Source organism: Sinohyriopsis cumingii, chromosome 17, assembly GCF_028554795.1.
Source record: "Sinohyriopsis cumingii isolate HCF-2022 chromosome 17, ASM2855479v2, whole genome shotgun sequence".
Taxonomy (NCBI): domain Eukaryota; kingdom Metazoa; phylum Mollusca; class Bivalvia; order Unionida; family Unionidae; genus Sinohyriopsis; species Sinohyriopsis cumingii.
The window spans coordinates 48,097,389-48,103,388 of NC_142977.1; positions in this window are offsets into that span (position 1 = coordinate 48,097,389).

The window sequence follows — 6,000 nt, forward strand, 5'->3', positions numbered from 1 at the left end:
ACCAGCTTCATTTTACCTCGGAACCATGGCTGCTACAGTTGATACCGGCAACGGAAAAAATCATGACAATTATTGTTGTGTTCCGTTGTGCAATGGGAATGCGAGAATTCACATAGATTTAAGCTTCCACCATATTGCATCAGTGAAGAAGATGGAGCTTCTTAGAAAATGGATTGTTGCAATACGTCGTGATGAGGGGCCGAAATTTAAGGCAAGAAACTGGATGATTGTTGGTGTTTTTATATTTTCTTGTAACTGAATGATTTAAGAAAGAGACATCCAAACGCAAGATAGATTCTGTCGATGAAGCAAATGATTGTAAGTATGTGTGTCTTATAATGACAGGTTTCTAAAAATGTTACCCCTAGACTAGTCCCATTCTACATAACGGGGTCATCGAAAGCTGGGCGTACCTTGACGCAGCGCATTTATATAAGAAATTATGAATTTACGTAGGAGTAGTAAGTACTTAAAAAGTGAACTTTATTACCTCGTTAAAAAACATAGAAAGCAGAATGTAAATGACCACGATAGAGAAGAGAGATAGCACCAGTACAATGAAAATGATCAGAGTACAAGTTGAATGAAATTACGAGAGATAGAGAGAAAGAGAGAAAGAGAGAGAGAAGAGAGAGAGAGAGTGGATACGAATTAATGAAACTGTTTATAAAACATATTGATATGTGTAAACGTAAGGGAAAACGCACGATTAAATCACTAGCCATTGACATTATATCACTGTAATAAGTTAATGTCAGAGAATCCCCCTCCAAAGGGAATCACACACACACACACACGCACACACACACACACACACACATATATATATATATATATATATATATATATATATATATATATATATATATATATATATATATATATATATATATCGGTGTGTGTGTGTGATTTTTCCCTCGCTTTTGTCTTCATACTCTGGTATTTATATTTACTAGTGATATAATTTCAACGGCCTGTGCTGAAATAACTTTTTTTTTACAACTAATTATTGCAATTAACTCATGGCTTATTTTTTCTTTTGTTAGATTGTCATAAATACAGTTGTCTGTTCTAGACACTTTAAGCAACATGACTATAGATGGACACCCAACAGACGTTGCTTAAAACGAGATGCTATTCCATCAATTTTTACTTGGGCAACTGAAGGGAAAGCAAGAAAACCACCTGCAGTGAGACAACCAATACAGAGAGAGTGGATAACAACATTTTGGAAGAATTTGAGATTCAGAAACAAAATTCATGCTTTAAATTGTTTCATTTCTATATCGTTGACTTGTATTTTGTGGGCTGTAGAGAAAAAGAACACTCAAGATACGACGTAAAACAACTTACGTTTAAGAGAATTGACATATCCCTCACTGTAATACTTGAATCCTTTTGTCATCTGTTCATTCTCTGAACTGCTGGAGACACCCGTAATGAAATTCTCAACGAATGTAAAAGAAATATCTGGCACACAGCTCAGATCGTTACTCGATGTACATTAGGACGCCATATTTTTTCTCCATCTGCCTATCTTAACCTCATTTGCGCGATACATTAATATTCGTGAGGATCTTATCAATGGTCTATACTGCTCATATTTCAAAACAAAGGTCTAAAAGTCATTAATATTATCTCGGCAACAGTGACGTATACCCGCATACTAAATTAAAATGCTTTTTATTCTTTTGTTACAATTTGTTTACCTGAATGTTCAGGGAAACAGATTTTAAGTTAGTAATTGCCAATAATCAAACATTAATTTCTTTTTCATTGTTCGAAAAGTATGTATGTAATACGGTTCTATATAGTCTACTGACATAACATTCTTTAGATCCATAACAGTTTACAGGCTCCTCTGTTTTTATGTAATTCGCAATGGACAAATTGTGGTGGATTAAGTATAGATTCATCAGTGTCACTTAGTGTTGTGGTCTAATCTCAATATGAAATAAATAAAAGAAGAAAATGAATTTTGATTTTCAATCTCTTTGGTCAATAAAACATGCATATATACTTTGTCATTTGTTGGATCAAAACAAGTAACTCCTTGTCTCAAAAGGACCTAAAAAGCTATACACTTTAAGGTATTTTAGGATTATAAGCGATATCCATGTTAAATATAGATAATGTAGTCTGTACGCCAAAGTTGCATATTTATCTGATTATTTTATTTCTCTCTGTTTTGCAATTATCTTTCGTCCTATATAACACCTCCTTTAATTTTGTTTTCGATTAAGTTACTTTCTCTTATGCAATGATTAGCTTGTCTTAAATTCTTATTTGATTTGGTTGGTTGTCATAGATATATAACAGCTAGTGTGATTCATGTTTACTTCACTTATTTGTGAATTATCTGGTTCCGTTAACTGATCCCTGAGTATTGAAAGGTTAAATAGCTAGAATCCTTTAGACATATTATATGTCGGGTTAGTGCAAATCATGTCATTGTCGGGTTAGTGTAAATTATCTCATCATTCATTGTCAGAGTTTAAATGATGAAACTATCAAATCTATTGGGTTATCTTTTGAGATTCATCGTTGATGAGGCAAAGTTTAAATACTTAACCAATATTCAAATTTAAGCTGACAACTCACAATGCAAGTAAATATCGATTATAAGTGGGATCACAGATTACAGTTGCGAACTCATTGTCCCCGTAGCTGTTTATCCCAATATTTTGTACTTTACATAGTGCAGAATAATTATGAATATAACAGTGACTATAATCTCCTAAGCTGATATATGCATGAATCATTCTGACGACGTAATTTGATAACAATTTTCGTGTATATGATATACTCTGACATTGCGGAAGTCTATTAAAATGGCCATTAAATTTCAAAGCAGTGAAAATTGGACAGAAACTAGGTTCACACACAAATCTTGGTTACTAATACTACTAATTTAATTTGCCTCCTGGGTGGCTCAGTTACTTAATGAACTATACAATAGGCAATTGTTCATTGTGTAAATACAATTTATTTGTTTTCCGTTGTGGCTATGGAGATCATTCGTATCATGAATAGTAAATGTAAAAAGCCTCACAAGACAGCTCATTTAAAATACATTTGAAAAAAGATAAATTCACTTCTAACTTATGGATGAAAATTGATACAATTATGATATAGACTTCATATCTCTTATTTTGATTGAGCACAAAGTATGTTGATCATATGAAGAAAGATAAAAACTGTATCCGATACAATCAGGAGAATAGTGTAATAAATTGACTATATCCACGGACTCAGATTTAGCTATTTTTTTTTCTATATAGTCCTCACATTTGTTATCCAGTAATGAACTTCCCATTGTGTCCAAATCCTAATAAATCCTATGTTAATATAAAATATCTCCAAAGATAAACTCTTAGTAATCATCATGTCATCGGTTATATTTCACTGTTTTGAGAGGCTGGGCTGCAAACAAAAAGTACGTACCGTGGGTCACATATTTTACTTCTTAACCGCCAAGAATGCCTCATTACTTAGGGTACAATGTCGCAAAATGTACACAGAGAACCACACAATAATACCTATATTTTAAAGAATAAAAAATCTCCTATAACTCAGTCCAAAGAATTAATAAATCTAAGGAATGCATCAAAAACGCAACGAGATGATAAAATGCACAAAAATAGGCTAGGACTACATTTATTATCATGTCCCTTCAGCAGTGTTGTCTTTTATAGGGAGTTCATTATAAAATTTGTATCGCACGACTTGATACTGTTCTGTACTTGTCTTATAAATTAGAACTATCATTCGTAAGGAAAAAAGACTGCTTTTTTGCATTTTCTAAGACGTTGAATGTTCTATCCTAATTTAATGTATTTTATTTCTTTGAAAAATTAGTTTAAAGTCGCCCACAGTTGCTCTGATGTTAACTGTTGCGTGGCCTGTCCTTATCCAACTATTGCTCATTGTATGACGTATGTGTTAACATTCTGACATGACAACTGAAAACGTGTTTCATGTTTTCAAGCACAACTGCAGTTATGCAAATAAATATTGGACACACTGGATCCTCCTAAACTGCAACACAGGTAGATATGTTGTTGCTGTCGAAGTGCCAATACATTATATATATATATATATATATATATATATATATATATATATATATATATATATATATATATATATATATATATATATATATATATATATATATATATATATATATATATATATATATATATATATATATATATATATATATATATATAGATATATATATATATGGGGTATACGGGGCTCTAGATAGAGGCAGTGCCTTTGTTGTCTGGCAGCTGCATTCTCTGAGTGGACGGACACACTGGTTCTCATCCATCACCTAAATCTCTCACGCCTGCCTCCAAGAAGGAATTATTCTTGGCATATCGCGGCACACCGCTTCAGCTGGCGGGCCAAACGACGTTAAAGGGGTGATGTTAACACTGCATCACTAGGTGTATGAAGTTCTACAGGGAAGTCACCGGATAGGGTGGAAGGTCTCTACAGATCAACGACCAAGTGTTCGGGACTAAGGCACACCATGCGTATTAGTGGATTGCGGCTGTGGCCGGCCAGCTATGGATCGAAATAGCAGGGAAGGGTCATCTCTTCAGTCATGGTTGGCCACCGTCCACGCTTGCTGAGCCATGGCAGATGAATCCCAGGTTTAAAGGGTGGGGCCAGTTTGAGCAGACTGCACTCCACCTAAAAGCTCCATTGCGCAGGCTTGAAGGAACTGTCTGCTGTCTAATGTTTACGTTCGACTCTATCAAGCCCTGCAGCGATGGGAAAGGGGCGAAAACGGCAGGTGAAAGATGTCACTGGAAGCCGCAGTTCCAATTCTGCATGCAGGCGACTCAGGCCTTTAGCCGTCTGGTGTTGATCCAGAGACGACACCATCACTCGGCAGCAGCCTGAGTGACCAAGCAGCCTTTTATATGGACAACACTGCTTGCTCCGCATGGAGAGGGGCCAAGAAAAGGTGGCCTAGCCATAGCTCGTCTCCTTACCCAACAAGCTGGCCTGCCGCAGCCAACGGGCATCTTCCAACGCGGTCGAAATTTAACAGAGGAAAAAAAAGCAAGGCAGGCCCCACTTGATTCACATCGTGGCAAAACACTAAATCTGGCTTTTTGGAGCATCAGAACAATCCTAGATTCTACCGACAGCAACAAACCAGAACGACGCTCTGCCTTAATCGCACACGAAATCTCTCGCCTTACTGTTGATATTGCTGAACTTCGCGAAATCCGCCTTTCAGAGGAGGGAATATTTAGAGAACTCTGCACTGGATACACCAGGTACTGGTCAGGAAAACAAAAAAACTGAAAAACGACTTTCAGGAGTCGGTTTATGGTCAAGGACACAATCGTCACCACGTTAACAAACCATCGCGCTGGTCACAACGACCGCATTATGTTCATGCGTCTCCCGTTAGGGAACTAACAACACGCCACACTTTTCAGTGTGGAAGTTCCATAACTCCAAGCAGAACCTTCTGAAAAGGATGGATTCTACGCTGACCTGCGCAGACTTATCAAGAGCGTCCCAGAGAGCGACAAAGTAATCATCCTCAGAGATTTCAATGCCAGAGTGGGCCGAGACTCAGAAGCCCGGAAAGCCGTCCTTGGGAAACGATGCTTTGGGTGGCTACAATGGCAGTGTGCGCCTACTTCTTGAATTTTGCCCAGAATTACAGCTCACCATCACAAACACCGCATTCCAGCAGAAAGACAGCCTGAAAACTAACTGGATGCATCCTAGATCAAAACACTTGCACCTAATCGATTACATCATAGTATGCCAGAGGGACTTAAAATATGTCCTTCATACCAGAGTGATGCCCAGTGCAGAGTGCCACAAAGACCATCGTAGTGTCCGATGCAAGCTCGACTTCCACTTCAAACTCAGGCCAAAACAACAAGGAGGTACCCCGAAAAGGGAGCTCCATATCAAAACCATGTTGTTTGAAGAAGTCAATGTAGATTTTCAAGATTTCAT